This window comes from Lepisosteus platostomus, chromosome 1 (genome assembly GCF_059453375.1).
Source record: "Lepisosteus platostomus isolate fLepPlt1 chromosome 1, fLepPlt1.hap1, whole genome shotgun sequence".
NCBI classification, from domain to species: domain Eukaryota; kingdom Metazoa; phylum Chordata; class Actinopteri; order Semionotiformes; family Lepisosteidae; genus Lepisosteus; species Lepisosteus platostomus.
The window spans coordinates 76,411,478-76,430,181 of record NC_142611.1 but is presented as its reverse complement, the minus strand read 5'-3'; positions in this window follow the sequence as shown (position 1 = coordinate 76,430,181).

Here is an 18,704-nt window from a genome sequence, read left to right as displayed (position 1 = left end):
GAGCACAGCCTGCAACTACCCCATTGCCAATCAAGATCAAATATAGCTCTTCTGCATTCTACTGTGGTCAGATGAGTACTCAGATGCATTGTGTAGTATTGTATTTGAATAAGCACACTCAACCGAAGAGAAGCACTCAGTATTACATAAAGCACATAGGCGCTGTTTTCATTTCCTGTGCTTTAGTATTTACTATATTTTATTTTTATTTAGCTTACTTTACACACTCTGTGTTAGTCTCAATTGTCAACTGATTCTGTTTGCATCAAACCACATACTAAAAAAAAAAATCTAAAAAAATCATTAACAGGAAGTCTGCAAGGAGATTTCCCAGTTGCTCTGATTGTAAAGACACATGGTCTAACATCGAGACAAAGAACCAGAACATTTGTAGTTTCAATCATCTCAAACTTATGTATTTTATGTGGTCATGTCAATTGACCTTTATCAATAGGAGCATTACAATGTGAGCAGGAATGGATTTCCTGAGAGTAGGAGGAACAGGTCTTGGAATAACACTCAGGTCAGAATCTGAAGATTTTAAATTATGTAGGAATGTAATCCAAACATCAATATTGACAGGTATTTTGACCAGAGTTCTAAAAAGATTATTCTCTGCAAAGGGATTTTAAAAATATATGTAAGTATGATAGGAAACCAGTGTAGTTGGGCCATCTGTGGAGTAAGGTGACCAAGACAACAGGTTGTATACCTGCTGTCGCATCTTACCTGTTGTAGTCTATTAATAACACATGTTGGAAGAATAAAGAACAATATTGCAGTAGTTCAGACGTAGTAACAAAAGCATAGCAGAGAATCTCCCCATCAGAAAAAAAAACAGGAACAAAGTTTAGCTGTAATTTAAAAGTGACAGAAATATGATTCACAATGAAATCAGAGAGTCAAAAGAAAATCTGCTGCTCAAAAGAGCTCCAGGACCTCGCACAGAGGGGAAAGTGACGTTAATGGAACAATAATGAAATTAAAACACAGTCAATATCAAATGATACATCCTTTACATATCTGTTTTAAGGTGTGTTCTGTTTATTTACCCAGCTTATCCAACACCTGCATTGTGACAGTAATTCACTATCACCAAATATTTTAAAGCACTCTGAAAATCCCCTGTCATGTGCCATGTACTTACATTACAGGCTTCACACACTTGCGTTGCAAAATGTGACCAGCTAAGTGCATCTAAATGATTGTTTTTGTATCCTTTGAAATATTGAAACAGAATCTGAAAAACAAAATGCATATTAAAGGATTATTTTGGAAAGGCCCTTTTTAAAATATGTCATTTTGTTACAGCAGATGGTACTGGGTGATAAAATGATACAGTATGCTACAATATAGTAATTCTTCATCTTTTGCTGATAAAGTTGAAGAATACATTTTAAATCCTCATCAGCCGATAATATACAGCGGTTTGTAAAAGTATTCAGACCCCTGCTATGGTGGAAAGGTTTGGATACTTATGCAATTGTAACTTTTCTATTTTTTTTTTCATAACAAAATGAAGCATACACAGTTTGTAAACTCCATATTTACTGAATATTTAAATATTGAATGACTATAGTAAATGTTAAGCATTTTAAACTTAATATTGACCTTCACTGTAACGTAAGGGTAGGATGTTGTTACAGTATGAAAGTGAATCTAGATGCAGGGGTGACACCTGGCTAGTATCAACATTTCTAGCATTAAAGCAAGAGGATGATCGCTGAGATGTCGTGTTCTCAGATTCAGTGATCGAAGCAACCGTCAAGTCTACCTTAGCTAATTAAGGTCCGGGAAAATGATTAAGTGTCAATCAACAGTCAGGGAACAGAGCACAAAATGGGGAGCCCTAATGGAGAAAAAGGAGGAAAGAGACAAGAAAGTGAGAGAACTGGAGGAGAGAAGAAGGGAAAAAAGAGAAGACAAGAGACAAAAGAAGAGGGATGGCGAGAACCCCTTTGTTCCAGATCATCTGGAAAGACCAGATGGGAGCTAAGTATTTGAACTTTCTTAAATGAGCCTGCTCATTACTTAGCTCCCATCTGGTCTTTCCAGGTGATCTGGAACAAAGGGGTTCTCGTCATCCCTCTTCTTCTGTAGTCTTTAGGGAACTCTGATTTCCTGTGTAAAAAATCCCTTGGTTAAAAACAGCCTCTCCTGGTCGTGGGAGTATGTTTTTAGGGATCTGGGTTCCCATTCATTTTGCAGTATCTGGGTTTGCAGACAGATATTTAACCGCAGGTCATACTCCGCTTGGTTAAGAAGGCAGCTTTCTCTTCTTTTAGCCTTTGTAGACATTATTTCTGAGTCAAACACTCGGCAACAGTTATTTTTCAAGGTGGTTAGGATATCAGGTCTACTACAACGTTTGTACAGTGTGTCGTATGTTAATGTTGTGTGTTGTTCAGCGTGTCATTGTTATTGTTAATAAAATCCAGCATGCCTGAATTATTACTCTTTTCACCAGTTGTGCTGGAAAACAAAGAATTCACACGCCTCGAACTATGCCAACCATTCTGGTATATTATTGGCAAAATAATTTACTAAACAAGTTAGGGGTTATGATTATTTATTTTGCTTATTTATTAGTCCACTTGGTCATTTTCTGTTAGTTCTCTATGTTCATAACCCCTATCTATAACAATATGTTATAGTAAATGTCAGCAAAAGGTGACATTAAGAGAAGAAGTGAAATATCTTGATCGCACAAGTGTTCAGACCCATAACTCCATATTTGGTGGAACCACCATTGACAGAAATGACAGCTGCATGTCTTTTTAGAAAAACCTTTACCAGCGTTGCACACAGCTTGGTTAACTGTGTGCCCATTCTTCTTGGCAGGTTTGCTTGGAGATCTCCTATGGACAGCAGTTTTTTTTACGACAGGACTTACAGTAGCTGAGCCACTCAAAGACATGCACTTCCTTTTTATTGAACTATTCCAGCACAGCTCTGGACTCTTCAGAGTTTTGGATCAGCGTCCTGCTGGAAAGTGAGTTTTCTCCTCAGTTTTCAGTCTTCAGCAGAGTGAAGCAGTTCTTCCTGTAGGATTAGTCAGTACTTTGATTTACTCTGTCTCTACAGATGAGAAGCAGAACTACAGTATAACAGCATGCTGCCACCAGCAGGCTTGACAGCAGGGACAGTGCTGACTGACTAATACACTATGGTGGGTTGGCATCAGATGGACTCATTTACATTTAAATCAAAAAGTTCCAGTTTCGTTTTGTCTGACCACAAAACCTTACCATAAATTTGCAGTATGCCCTAGGTGCTTTGTTGCAAACCCCATGTGGGATTTGAGATGTCTTTTTAGTTCCATACAAGACCGTCTTCTGGAGTGACCAACATATTGGTGACCCATGAGCATTTTTTCCCATGTCAGTCACTGAACACTGTAGGTCTTTCGAATTCACCAGTGGACTCACAGTGGCAACTCTCTCCAGGCCCCTCCTCGTTTGGCTGCTCAGTGTGGAGGTATGTCCTCATCTAGCCAGTGTGTGGGTCGATTTCCAGATCCTAATGATCAGCGTCACCATGCTCAAATGGATAACATGTGTCCTTATACCCTTCTCCTGTTCCGTGCCTTTATACAGCTTTATTCCTGAGTGGTTTAGAAAGCTCTTTGGTGTTATCTATTCTGAAATCAATTCTTTCCAGGAACTGAATGGCTCGTTAAGTTAATTTTGTGCAAATAAATTAATCTAGGTTCGACAGAGCTGAGGGCTTGAATACTTGCGCATTTGTGACTTCTATTTTTGTATCATGTTAATGACCTGTATCTACGGCATTTACTTCTTTCTTGTTTTTGAATGAGTGGAATAGGTGGTGTACACAACAAATATTATTTGCTACTTCGAAGTGACAAGACTGCAAGCTTAAAATGTGGTCTGAATGCATTTGCAAGGTGCTATATATTGGCATAACCTCTGGTTTGGTAAGCACCTCTGCATTTGCCTTCTTATTGTGCCAAGCATGCAACAGAGACAGTATATGTGAAAACGGTTATGCTTTCCATCCTACGGGGTACCAATTTTCTGAACACAAAACCAGTCTAAAGGTTGGCGACTGAAGAAAGGAGGCATTTCAGTCCCTCCAGGCTGTTTCGTAGCTGCAGTCCTAAATAGCTGATCCGAGAATCTTTTCCAGCCATTTCCTGAAAGAAGCCAGAGCATCGGCTTCCTACGTGGCAGGAAAGCTTCCTACTTCCACCGCCCTGTAGGTGAAGACTCGTCTCCTGCTCTCAGTTTTAAATAGACCTCCGGGTAGTTTCCACATGACATCTTCTGGGCATCCTTCACCGTTTGTTCTGAAGAAGCCTCCTGGTTTGACTTTGTCAATGCCTTTTTTGGGGGATTTTGAATGCTTGAATCAATCCCCCCCCTCCTATCCTCCGCTGTTCAACTCTGAAAAGGTTGAATTTTTAGCCCGTCAGTGTGAGACGTTCTTTTGAGCCAAGGAATGTATCCGGCGCAATGTATACATGGTCAAAATCAGGCCTTAGGAAGATAATATATCTTTTATGATAGCACCCCTTGATTTGAATTCCACACTCTTAGCCACAGTACATATCTTAATCTATTTGCCTTTTTATTGCATCCACGCATCTCTTCAGAAGAATGAAATTACTGATTTTTATCCTTTGTGGATCAATCCTTTGCAGAAAACTGCATCAAGCTTTTGACTGTGCCAGTCAAGGTCTCCCTGGTGCGATTCAGTGCTGAATAAGAACTGAGAGAAGCAAAGCCTTATTTATTTGGACAGGTAATATCATGTTTTAGAAGTCTACATCCATTTTTTTTCCAGTTTTCCTACATCTAATTAGAAGACACAAGAGACCCTCGGATAAAATACAAAAAGGGAATTAAAAACGAGGTGCACTTAATATCATATTTGTCTGTTAACTTTAAATGGTTTTAAAACTATGGATTCTATCTATAATGTAATGTTTAGATTTCCTTCCTGTTATTCTGAAATGAGCCTAACAGCCCTGCGTAGAAAGAATTGCACCGATTCCACAGGTTTGACTGAGCAATAGCCCCGCAATAAAACAAATCCCCCCAAAAGCCACAGGCTTTAACAGCATTTACGCCAGTTTATCAATTTTAAAAGGAGAGCCAATGTAGATTTTTTAAGATACTGAAAAGACTTGACATTATTAAAAAACACTTTGCTGTGTTCTCATCCACTGTAGTAACCAATTGACAAACAGAAGATCAGCACAAGGCCAACAAAATGCGAGGATATACAGTAATTAATAATAATAATCACTTATATAGCGCTTTTCTGGACACTCCACTCAAAGCGCTTTACAGGTAATGGGGACTCCCCTCCACCACCACCAATGTGCAGCATCCACCTGGATGATGCGATGGCAGCCATAGTGCGCCAGAACACTCACCACACATCAGCTCCCCAAGTGGGGAGGAGAGCAGAGAAATGAAGCCAGTTCATAGAGGGGGATTATTAGGAGGCCGTGATTGATAACGGCTAATGGGAAATTTGGCCAGGACGCCGGGGTTATACCCCTACTCTTTTCGAGAAACACCCTGGGATTTTTAATGACCACAGAGAGTCAAGACCTCGGTTTTACGTCTCATCCGAAGGACGGCACCTGTTTAAAGTATAGTGTCCCAGTCACTATACTGGGGCATTAGGACACACATGGACCACAGGGTGAGCGCCCCCTGCTGGCCCCACTAACACCTCTTCCAGAAGCAACCTTAGTTTTTCCCAGGAGGTCTCCCATCCAGGTCCTGACCAGGCTCACACCTGCTTAGCTTTAGTGTGTTGCCATTTGTGAGTTGCAGGGTGATATGGCTGCTGACTCTCTGACTTATTTAAATATATATTTATAATGCATAGAAGGGCCTCATTTGGAATATATTTGATATTTAGAATGTTGGGTACAATTTTGGTCACCATTTAATACAGAACGGTCTCCGGCTTCTCCGGAACCCCGAACTGGAAGAAGACGTTAGAAATGGATGAATGAAGGACAATGGGAGGATACTTTAACCAGCTATCCCTTTTTCCTGGAATTGTTCCCCAATACAAAACGATTACATTTCAATGAGGTACACCTGTGCCTATCAGGAAGAGGTGACATGGTTTTAGGGCAGCAATCTTAAATAGTGGGGAAAAGGCTTTGGTACTCTAATAGAGAACACAGCAAGTGAATCACACGGGGAAGGTGCTTTGAAGAAAAGGGCCTTTCCTTTTTCTTGGAACTGCACTCCAAAATGCTCATTTGAGTAAATATGATAGTTAAGTAGTGGAGCCTTCTTCACGTGCTCACACCTGAAGAAGGCTCCACGGCCAAAACGTTGTGTTTTCTTTCTTCTCTTTTCAGCATGGAATAAACCTCTTACTTGTTCCTTTGCAGCCTACGCATGCTGACGCAGCTCCCCACCTGAACTATGATAGTTAAGTAGACCTGCTAGCTGTCCTGCAATCCTGTATTGCTGCATAAAGACATTATGGGTTTAAATTGCTTTTCCACATTGTTTTGAAGACATAAATGATTAGTCAATATAAACTACTGTCTTTACATAAGTGTCCTCTTCCAGCTCTGCATTTCTGATTTTGTATTTATAGTTCGCAGTTTTACCACCTGCATGCGAAACCCTGCTCTTATCTGCATTAAACACCACCTGCCACCTGTGTGGTGCATTGAGAATTGTATCCAAATCTTTTTGAATTTCACTTTCTCTTTCAATAGTGTTTGATAATCCTGCTAAATTGGCTTACTGACTGGCTTACTAGCTTTCATTGACTTTTGAATTTTTGAAAGGTTAGCAATGTTTACAGTGTAAAGCTTGAAGTGATCCAGTAGTTCACAGAAGGTCTGGAAAGTCTACAGCTGGGGAGTTCACAGTGGAGGGAGTGTGCCACACACATTGGCCTCCTTTAGAACCTCCCAGTTTGTAGAGCCCATTTAATTTTTTTATTTGCTCCAGCAATTCTACTGCTTATCTTCATTCATTTCCCCCAAACTATTACAGTTAACAGCACTGCAGCTGCCAAACCAACAAGTAAGGAAGTATTTTAAGACACTTTTGCAAAGTGTTCAAATAGCTTTGTCTTTGCAAAGCTGAGTGACTGAAGAAAACTGTTTTGTTTACCTTATTTTTATAAATGGTTTTACATTTGGCCCTGCTGTCCAGACAAAAACAATATAGGTTTTTCTCTATACAATTCAAAAGAATTAAAAGTACTTTCTGTCATAACTTTTCTTTCTAAAAGTACTTTCTGTCATCTAAAGTCTGACCAATCATTACAGTATGTTGTAACAAGTGCTCTTACATCCATTAGTGTACAAATTGTACAATAAGACAGGCCCCAGGGGTGATTCAGTGGAAGTGTAGCGAACATCAGATAACAATTTCCCTGCTTTGACCCCTCAGTTAAGACGTCTAGAACTCATCTTATCAGGTTTCTGCATAAATTCTTGATCTCTGATGCTTTTTTCACATCAGCTTCAGGATAGGTAGAAATAATCATCGTAAAAAGGTGGGGAAACACTTGAGGAAGATACGGTAGAAGTGTTTCAGAGAGACGCATAGCACTTCAATGTCAGGTGTACACATACTCTCACAGGTGTTAATATTTTGGCACAAATTGGTTATCATTTGAAAGACTCCTCCACCTGTAGTTACTCTGACTCTATCCAGCCAATGTATCGTCAAAGACATCAATACAGCGGACAACAGAAGTATTTACCCCCCTGGCCTTTGGACTTACAATATTTAGAATTTATTTAGGAGCCAGGATTTTGTTTTCACTTTGACATTGTGGAATGTTTTGTGTCGATTCATGACAAAAAATGCCAATGAAATACATTATGATTCCACATTGTATCGTAACACAATAAAATGTGAATAAGTCCCAGGGTGTGAATACTTTTGATAGCCTCAATTAATGACAGGGCACGTTCCAGGACCAGTAATTAACCTTTACATTCAACATACAGATTGGCATACTGTATATACAGTAGTCCAGTGGTATACCTTATGCCCCTGTTGCTTGCTGGGATAGGTTCCAGCTCCCCTGTGACCCTGAATTGGAAGAAGCAGTTAAAAAGTGGAAGGACAGTACGCCTTACGTATGCCACACAACAGGTTTTATACCATTTTAGAATACAAACAAGAAGTCCTACAAATGTGTACTCAGGACAAAGGGAGAGGGCTTTGCGTATTACACAGCACATGACTGACAAGGAGAGGTATTTTGAGAGACTATCCCTTTTTTCCTGGAGGTGTGCCCCAGGGCACAATTATTGCATTGCAATCCAGTACATCTGTACATATCAGATAAAAGTGAAATTCTTTTAGGGCAGGGAGTTTAAATGCTGAGTAAAGCCTGTTAGGACGGTATGTCGATAAACGAGCTGGACCCTATGCGGTGTGTGTTAGAATCCGGGAAAGCAAACTAGTCCAAGAGGCGTAATCCGAAAGGGCAGAAGCCAAAGGTCGAAGGGAGAGGTCTAAATCCGGGATAATAAAGTGTGCGGTGAGAGTTACCCAAGCAAGTAGCAAACTGACAAGCCAGTGACTCAAACACCAAGCGAGGAGGTGTGGGAACTAGGAGTTTAAATAGTGAAGGAAAAGGACGTGATGGGAAAATGAGGTAACGAGTGCAATGACTGTAATGTTGACAGGTGTCGACAGGTGTGGTGCCCTCAGAACTCCAATAGAACACACTGCCAATGAATGTTGATTCATGGTGGTGAGTAGTCTGTGTGGCTATTCCCTTTTCCTGGAATTGCACCCCAGGACAAAAGTACTTCATTTTGAATAAAGACACAAGAGAAAAAAAAAGTGAAAGTGTTGTGGGGCAGTGATTTTAAGTGCTTTTAAGGGTAAAACCCGCTGAACAATGCGCTCCGTCCTTTCCCCTAGAAGAAGGTCTGTTTTTAAGTAAATTTTTAAGTAAATAGTATAGTAATTCAGAACAGAAGTTTATAAAAATAGACCATTTTAAGAAAATACTAAAGTCCATTCAGTTATCGTCTGTGCTCCACCGTTCTGAGCTTTACCCAGTCCTGAGGGTATTGAGTTTTAAACTTTTAGTTATTAGGAACAAGGTTTTATAGAGGCAGCAATTGACCAGAGAGAAATGTGCCTCTATTTCTTCTGCTTCACAGCACTGGAGCTCACCACAGTCCACGTGTGCATGCTGCAAATCCGCACACATGCCACGCGCTCGCTATTAATCTCTTTTCACCCAACCCATCCTAGAGGAAGCTCTGTTAAAGAAGTCTTTTTTGGTCGTCATGGAATCATGTTCAGTCGAAAGAAAGGAAAGGGATTTTTGTCTCTTGAAATCAAACTGCATATTTTTGATGGAAAACAACCAACACTAGTTCAGAATCAAGACATAAATACAGACCAGCATAAGTGTCCCTTTGTATTTTTGTTTTGCAAAGTAACCTGTCACAGTAAACATGGCCTACTTATCTGGTTTTGTCTTCGACTCAGGTGCACTCCAATTGAATAAGTGCTAAAAAACTGATTTCCACTTGAACGGAAAAAGGAAAATACATTTGCCATCACCTTTAGCAGTTGATAGTAGCCACAGAAAACAGCAAAGCAGGCACCTAACATGTACGTAAGGTAGCATTCAGTTGCAAGAAAGTGTTTTTTTACGGAAACAAAACTGAAGCGAAAACCTCAGTCTAAGTGATGTGGTGAGATAACTACTGTACTACACGCGCTCAACACCAACAAAAGGATGGAACTGTACTCGCTCACTTTAACCTTTGTACCTGCTGAAATTCCCCCTCCGGTGTTGCTCCGTGACATTTGACAACTCTAAAAAGAAGCAAATAAAACACCCTCCACAACAACAAAAAATTATTAGTTATTAAAGTCTTGGTAACTTGGTAACACATCACCATCATTCTGTTGTTTTTCCATGCTTCTGAATTTAAGAACAGCTGGACGAGTGGGATATAAAAAGTAACAAAGGGACGACTTCTCTATCACATAATTGCCTCCCAATCTGAAGACCCCCTTTTCTAAGATTCTTTTAAAAATCATGGCCCAGAATATCATCTGTGATATTGCAGTGGCGACGCATTGTGGTGGGTGACAAGTGGAGGAAACATGTTGCAGTCGCACAGAGAAGGTTTATTTCCCTTTTTATTTACAAATGAAGGGCGTGCTAATCACGGGAGGTAAATAAGTTCAGAGAGGAAGAAAGAGAGGAGGAAAGAGATGGCTGCATCCCTTGGGAGAACAGTAGGAAAAAAGTGAAGAGCAGGGTACGGGAGCGCATTACTGCCGCCAAGGGAAAAAACAATTGCCCCCTTATCTCGTAATTACAAAATAACAAATGATCCCGTAATTACAAGATAGCAATGATCAGCTGTTTTAAAGGCCTTCTTAAAGGCCTTCTCTTGTGCTGCACTCCAAGCCCACATTACAACACCCTTGAGGAGGTCATTGAGAGGTTTAGGGATCTCAGACAGGTGCGGGAGGCATCTGCCTAGGTAATGGATCATACCCAGCATGCTCCTCAGTTCTCTCACATTGCTCAGTGGCTCTAACAGAGTGATAGCCTGGACCTTAGTCTCATCTGGGCGGATTCCATGCCCATCAATTCAATGTCCCATGTAGTCATATGTGATGTAGGAGACACATATCATGGTCGAGTTTCAGTCCTGCTTTCTCCAGTGTGTGCAGAGTGTTCTGGATTCTCTCCTCATGCTGTTCAGGGGTGTCTGGGTAGACTAGGATATCATCCATGTATATGACCACGCCCTCCTGGTCCTTTAGAAGCTCTGTCAACTCACACTGAACCACTAGTGATTCCAAATGCGAATCTATTGAAGACGTACTTTCCAAATGGCGTAATGACTGTTGTGAGCTTGGCACTCTCTGGATCTAATGGTATCTGCCAAAATCCACTAGCTTGGGTAAAATGTCATCTATAGTGGGCAGTATGTATTTCTCTCTCTTGACTGCCTTGTTCAACCTCTTAAGGTCAACACATATTCTTAGTTGGCCCTTGTTTTTCTTTGGCACTGGGACCATTGGGGCACACCACTCAGTAGGCTCTTTGATTTCTTTAATCACACATACTGGCTACCATTCGGTCTAGCTCCTGTTTTACTTGGGCACTGACACGCGCCTGGCTGTAGATACACTAAATGGCACTGCATCTTTCTTCAGCGTTATCTTGACTGATTTGATTTTTAATAGGCCTACCTCTGCTTGATATGAACTTTCAAACTACTCTGGATTTCTGATTTCTTCTATGCGCTTGACTAGGCCCATTGCAACAGCTACACTGCGGCCTAGAAGGTGACTATCTTGCCCTCGGATCACATTTACTTTGGATCTAAACTGCTGCCTTTTCCCATCTGTGGTGGCTATGAAGTAGCCCATACAGTTCGATTTACCCCCAGGACTGTCTAGCCTTGTTGGAGCCTTCCTCAGATCTGGCTTATTTGTCATCAGACTGTAAGTCTTTTCTGATATGACACTTGTATTGGCGCCTGTGTCAATCTTAAATGCTATCTCTATATGTTGTATAAGCAATTTCACTGTCCATGCATTGTTTGAGTCATCCACCTCTATGACTTCTCCTAGGAAGCGACTGCCATCTCCTCCTTCCACCACACCGCTTACAGTTGCAACATTCATCATTCCTTGCCGCACACCTATCCCCTTTTGCGCGTACTTTGCCGCACCTGAAACATTTGCCACCTTTCCTGATGATAATCCGGAGGCGTATTGGCATTTAACTGGCTTTAATAAAAATAAATAACATAACACCGATAGCTAACTGGACTGAGCAGCACAGAGACGCAAACCGCTCTCCACCCTCTCTCTCCTGACCTCTGACCCCAGAACCCTGTTGTATATTGTCTCCCCTGTGTTCTCATAAGATAGTGCCATCACAACACACCCGTTGCTTGCTGGGAGAGGCTCCCCTGTCATCTTTTGTTGTATAAAGCACTTAAAATGGTCACTTTTACTGCAGTAGCACTTCTTTCACGACAAAACACACACACACAGTGCTAGGTAATAATTATACACTTTTTGTATTTAACGGAACTTTTGATTTAAAAATATTGTAGCGCGTTCGCCCGGCGCTGCGACCGAAGAGCGCGGCGAGGGGCAGGACGGGAGTTGTTTGGTCAGGGCGGGGACGAGGAGAGTACGGGCGGACAGTCTGGTGAGATCGCCCGGATTCGTGTAAATAGTTCCCTGGTTTCGCACCCCTGTTATACTTGTATCCAATTGACACCCTATACCTGTGTAACTACTCGAATATATATCCCTGTGTGTGGGTCTCTCTCTCGCCTGGCGTGCGGGGGTGCTGGCTAACTGGTTGGTTGTGCCGAAATAAGTAAAACCCCGTTTTTCACTCCACGAAGTCTGAGTCACTGTGTGCGTCCTCGCCGAGCCCGAATTCGCTACCAGATACAGTAAATTTGTGATCTTCAGATCACATAGATGTTGACATGATGCATCTTTTTATTATCAAAGCAATGTCACACAGAGTTGTAAACGGCCCCCTCATCAGAAAACATGGTGTGAGCATTTAATATTCTGGATTCAAACACCGATTTCGACCTCTCAGCTTTACCGTTCTTTCAAAGATGTATTAACCCAAAAATATTTTTTCAACATTTTTCAAAGCAGTTTCTGTGTTCTCAGCCTTTCCCCGAAATCTTTAAAAACAAAATGATATGCCTTGTATGAACAGCAGAGTATGGCTTTAACGTTTGAGACACGTCAAATAAAAATCAGATTGATTCTTTATCTCTGTTCTCTTTGTCGCCACCGCGTGGCAATCAAACTGCTCGAGCAGGTCTAGCTCTGATATCAACTCTGTCGAGAAACTCCTACAAAAAATTTAAACTCCCAGCACAAGATGGAGCCTTCACTCTTAAGCAACTACAAGTCAACATCTCATAGCCTACAGAATATATGTAGTGAGATACATGTGTTTCCAAGCACCTGTGATCTGGACTCCTGAGGCAAGAGCATATTATCAGTACAGTCCACTGAAATGGATTATAACTAACAAGCTTGCTACTGTAATAATGCGGAGCAGGTACTGTAGGTATACTAAATTACTAGATCGATGTTGCTGGGATTCTGAATTTATTATTAGAAAAAAAATAAATCCTCAAAATAACTCAAATAATACTGGCGACGCTGAAAGGTTTTGCATCCCCATAAACAGGAGGATTAATTTTCATGTAGATCAGCAATTTATAAAATATCACCTTACAAGTTGTTGCGCAACCTGTCACCCAGTGTACAGTGTTTTCCCTTCTTTATCGTTTTATATTACATCTTTCACACCTCTTCTCCCAGCTGAGCACATTTAGATTTGGCGAAGCACAAAGTGGCCATGATCACTCCTGTGTCTTGTAGCTGTAGCGTAGATCTTGTTTTCAGTGCTTCAAGAAAAACTGCAGTGTGATCTCTTTCTGTGGGGTTTGGGACCATTTTTCCATTTTTGGCAAACTTGTTTCAGCACCATTTTTCAGCACCATTTTTGGCAACTTATAGTGGTGCTGAAAAGAGTAAAAAGAAACACACTGTAGAATTCATCCCAGAACTAATGAGCTTGTAAGCATCCTTAGTTATAATCCTTTAAACTAACCTCATTCCCACATTCATACTTACACAGACTTCAGATAATAGCATTTCTTTTTTTGTTAATAATAGGCCTGTTTCTAAGGCAGTCTTCTATAGCATCTTAGACTGGGATAAGGGATGGCTAAAGAAGTCAGCGAAATGGAGAATTGGTGCTGACCATCCCTGTCTACATGTACTGAAGAAGGCCCCACAGCAGAAATGTTGTGTCTCTTTTCTTTTCAGCATGAAATAAACCTTTGCAGCCTCTAACCTTGAAGGGGGAGGTACAATTAAGTGGAGACATTTGTAGAAGATGTCCAAGGCCAGGGAAGGTAGCAAAATAGCTAAGTTATGAACTGAGTGGCCTGTCTTGGACACTACGTTTAATATAGATTCTTAATTCTCAGTTTAATTCTCAGACTTTCTCCTATTCTGTGACTTTCTGAAGGCTCTCTGAGCTGCTGTGAAAGCTCTTTGGTCTTCAGGGTTGACATTTTGCTTGCGTATGTATTTTGAAATCATCAACAGTATTAATGTACTCATTATAATTATAATTCCTGGTTAGCCAATTCTGTGCACTTGAATTGATTTAGATTTGCCACAGCAGTATGTTTTAATACTTATGTAATTATGACTTCATTTTACCTTAATATTATCTCATTTGGTTTTTAAAGTGGAGTCGATTGTGCATATAACAAATACTAATTGAATGCAAGCTGTTACAGTCAATCAACAAAATGCGAAGTATCAAGGGTCTGAAAACATTTGCAAGATGCTGTAAAAATGAACTGCTATTAATTATTAACATTTTCACATTTACTTAATAAAATAGGAAAGTATCATAGCCAACAAACTCCAAGACAAGGTAAGCGTTTAACTGATAAACATTACTGTAAGATTGTAAATCATTAAAATGAAACTCAGACATGGCAGATCACTTTAGTACCACACTATAAAGGGTAACATGTAAATTATTTATTTGTTTTTGCAGAGATCGTCCATGTATTTTACATAATAAGACCAGTAATTTTATAACATAGACAGACAGTTTTTCTTTAAATCCACAAGGTGTCAGCAAATATCATTTTATGAAAGCAACGTCTGCGACCCAGGTGATAGGAAGAAAAAGTTCTGATGTTCCGTGTTTGTGTCTGTTTTTACTCTGTTCAGGTGCCTTGCTTGCCGGGATAAACTCCAGCTCCACCATGACCCTGAATTGAAAAAAGCAGTTAGAAAATAGATGGATGAAAGTTTTGAGGTTTGCAAATGATGTATAGAATTCAAGCAACAATATGTATTTCAAACTAAAAAAGGGCACTCTAAATAGAATACATCTCCATAAGTGGGTGAAAGATTGTAAATCTCTTTGTATTTACAAACAAGATGGACACTTTTGTGAAAGACTATTTTTTTGCTTTAGATGCAGTTACAGTATCATTAACATTTATTTTGTAGATGTTATTTGAATTTTCAATAGCTTTAATTTGCTTGAAGTACTGTACTTATTCTTTTGGATTTGTCGTGTCACTGCAACCTGAGTGTAACATCAGGATTCCTGAATACACTGTTAAGTACGTAACATTCCATGTAGAAACTGTATGGCTACTGTCTTATTTACTGTATTAACTGCATATCTTTTTCACTTGTAAAGCCACGGACATTCAACAGTATGAATAACCACCGATGTGTGCCTTGACATCTTCTAGTAAGAACCTTTTCAGGAATTTATCAGTTTCTATTCCCAAGCCTTGAATGGAAACTTTACTTCATTAACTCTATAAAGAATTTTAAAAAATGTATTGTAGAAGTTTACAAGCTATAGGTATCCAATTGTAGAAATACTACTTACAACAAAGTAGACATTACTCTCATGCTTATGTTATACTCGGTTTTTCCTTAAATTGTAATGAAGACAATCCCAGATGATGATTCACAGTTACAGGTAAATGTGGCCTTTGTCTTTTCCTTCTTTCCGGCTCCTTTCCCTGACCCAGAGCTGCTGGTTGAGTTGCAAGGCTAGCTCCGAGGATTGGCCTGTCTGTGGCCTCCCTGACATATCAGCACAGACACCAGCTGTGCCTGCTCCAGGGATTAACCCACGTTTGGCCTACCTGGCTCATCGGAATGACAGCTGTCCCCAGTGAACAGAGCAGGACGTTTCACAGGGATGGTTAAGCAGGCACCTTCTTCACTGTTTTTTCATTGACTAGGCACAGCTGATCAGTGGGCCCTGATAGTGGTGCTGGCTCAGCCCAGAATACTTAATTATTATCATTTACATTATCTTATCTTCTTTCTTCTACTCGGTTTTGTGGTTCCATGCCACTTCCTTCCACTTCCAATACTGTATATTAAGATTGTATTCTTAATATACAGTAGAATCAGTTGCTTCTTCTTCTGGATTTTAATACTCACCAAAACTCTATTGTCTATTGAATCCAATGTCTGTGAGAAGCAGATGTAAAAAACACTGACATCTCATCTACAATGGATGTACAGTACCTGAGCTGTCCACCCTGCCTGCCTCTGCCACTAGGTCAGCATTTGCCAGCAGCCATATCACCCTGCAACTCACAACTGGCAGCCCACTGAAGCTAAGCAGGTGTGAGCCTGGTCAGTACCTGGATGGGAGACCTCTTGGGAAAAAAAAACTAAGGTTGCTACTGGAAGAGGTATTAGTGGGGCCAGCAGGGGGCGCTCGCCCTGTGGTCCAGGTGGGTCCTAATGCCCCAGTATAGTGACGGGGACACTATACTGTAAACAGGCGCCGTCCTTCGGATGAGACGTAAAACCGAGGTCCTGACTCTCTGTGGTCATTAAAAATCCCAGGGCGTTTCTCAAAAAGAGTAGGGGTGTAACCTCGGTGTCCTGGCCAAATTTCCCATTGGCCCTTACCAATCATGGCCTCCTAATAATCCCCATCTATGAATAGGCTTCATTACTCTGCTCTCCTCCCCACTGATAGCTGATGTGTGGTGAGCGTTCTGGCGCACTATGGCTGCCGTCACATCATCCAGGTGGGGCTGCACATTGGTGGTGGTGGAGGGGAGTCCCCATTACCTGTAAAGCGCTTTGAGTGGAGTGTCCAGAAAAGCGCTATATAAATGTAAGCTATTATTATTATTATTATTATTAGATCAGAACATCATAACACAGATACAGATTTCCTGCATTAAAACATATACAGTAGGTTTACGTTGTCATTTGCACCTGTGGCTATAACTTCACTTAACAAATTCACCCCACTGCCCTCAGGCAAGAGATACAAGAGCATACGTACACTTACCACCAGATTCCTCAATAGCGTCTATCCACAGCAGCGCGATTGGCAAACACATTTAGCCATGCCCCTCGGACCACACCTACACCATCTACCTCATTATGATTTCATATTTATGGTACATCTCCAGTCATTGTTTACATGTCTGCATTGTTTACATTCAAACTGTTTACTTGTTTACTTGTACATTGTCTACTGTTTGTTTGTATATACTGTCTGCACTTTGTATTTTTACACTTGTTTTAACAATCGAGAGACTTTCTGTAAGTAAGAATTCCATTGTACCAGTACATGTACCGGTTACATATGGCAATAAAGTTCAAGTTCAAGTTCAAGTTCAACATTTATGTTCCTGGCATTGGGTTGGCAATGTTCCTGCAATTTGCTACACATCCTTACAACAAAGTATCAAGAGGTTCTGATCAACAAAGTCTGTTTCTATATCTGAAACATTTTGTGAAAAGTAAATTAAACATCTTATTTACCCTTACACCTCATATTGTATTTTTATATCATTACCTTCTTTTGAAAAAGAAAAAAAAAGCAGGCACAAATTGCAAGGTTATAAAAAGTCCCTGGAAAAAAACCCCACAGCCTTCAGCGCAACCTGGGTAAATCGTTTAGCAAAATCCGTTGAACAAAAAACAGGCAGTGCTAACGTAGATGAATCTCAAGATGTTTTCTAACATTCCAAAACTAAAAGAATTACTTTATTTTTTGCCACAAACCCAGACTAACTTGCAACATTAAGTAAACATTTCTCTTTCCTGTGGAAGAGCTGATTTGTTTGAATAAATAAATGACTAATTAAGAGGCTCCTGGTTATTCTCAACCCTTCTGAACACAGTAGCTTTATCTCTTAAAGGATATCCTTCAACGCTCTGACCTCATAGTCATTGCTGTTTGGGAGATAATAATGGTATTTTACCTTCCATAGCATACTGTACATAATAACCTTAAAGTAACGTGTCCATTTTTTTTTTCTTCAAGATACTTTATTCAAAATCCTAAAATACTCTGAAAAGTAAAGCATGAAGCTGCTTCTCCATCTGTCCACTTTCTAACCACTTCTTCCAATTCAGGTTCACGGGGGGGGGGGGGTTGGAGTCTATCCCAGCAAGCAACGGGCGCAAGGCAGGGTACAACCTGGGCAGGACGCCAGCCCATCGCAGGGCAGACACACAGACATGTCCACACTCACAGAGGGGCCAGTTCTCCCGGAAGCCAATTAACCTCCCAGTATGTCTTTGGACTGTGGGAGGAAACCAGAGCACCCAGATTAAACCCACCTGAAACCCACCCAGATTAAACCCATTGAACACAGGGAGAACATACAAACTCCACATAGATAGCATCCCCAGGAAATGAGCCCAGGGTTAGCGAAGCTAACCACTGTGCCGCCATGTCAGATCTTGTAGAAGACCCTATGCGATTCGGTAAGAGCTGGAGAAAACAGGAGGCGTGGTAAAAGGGAACACACAGGGGTTTGATAGTGCACAAAATAATAGTTACAGTCCGTGAGACAGTGTACGGGGAAGACAAAACGGCATCCAAATCCAAACAGGTCCAAGGGCAGGTCAAAGCACAGTCCGAGAGTCCATCAGCGAGAAATCCATCCTGGGACGCGACAAAGTTAAAATCCTAGGGAGGGGGGAGCACACGGACAAACGAAACATGGAGGTCCAAGGGTGACGGGGCGAGATCCTCCAGACCCCGGGCTCAGGAAGCGGGAGGTGTCGGGGATGAGGCCTATGCCCTCAGGAGACGGACGTAGGGTTTCCTGGTGCTAGGCGGGCCTCACGACATCTTACCCTAATGATGAG